At 75.0% G+C, this 324-nt stretch overlaps 1 protein-coding gene across 3 annotated transcripts in view; it reads right to left on the reverse strand.

The window, feature by feature from the left end:
• LOC112115598 (zinc finger protein 420-like) overlaps positions 1–118 on the reverse strand; it is an 8,418-nt gene extending 8,300 nt beyond the window's left edge. For all 3 annotated transcript variants that reach the window (XR_003899916.1, XM_029913163.1, XM_029913161.1), the window contains exon 1: positions 80–118. The gene's annotated coding sequence lies outside the window, so the exon portion shown is untranslated. The remainder of the gene's footprint in view (positions 1–79) is intronic.
• Between the last annotated feature and the right edge of the window lie 206 nt (positions 119–324).

Raw genomic sequence — 324 nt, forward strand, 5'->3', positions numbered from 1 at the left:
CCAGCTCCGCTGGGAGCAGCCTGGGGCCAAACCTCCCCCGGCAGCCCGGGGGTGACGGGGGGGGGCGGGTCTCTCTTACCTTCCCTCCGAGCGGGGCCCCCCTGGGGCAGAGGCCGGGCGGGAAGGGGCCCTGGCCAGGCTGGGGGCTCTGCCCTGGGAGAGGCTCCTGGGGAGCAGCGGAAAGGGCCCTGCTGGAGATTCCCCTCTCCTGGCTGCAGCCAGGGCTCCGGGCTCCCAGCACCAGCCGCCGGGGCTCGGGGATCTCGCCAGGAGCCAGAGTCACCGCAGCGGCTGCGAGTCACTTCCTGCTGCCGGGCCTGACCC

Source organism: Terrapene carolina, unplaced genomic scaffold (genome assembly GCF_002925995.2).
Source record: "Terrapene carolina triunguis isolate 2854851 unplaced genomic scaffold, T_m_triunguis-2.0 Scaffold502, whole genome shotgun sequence".
Classification (NCBI taxonomy): domain Eukaryota; kingdom Metazoa; phylum Chordata; order Testudines; family Emydidae; genus Terrapene; species Terrapene triunguis.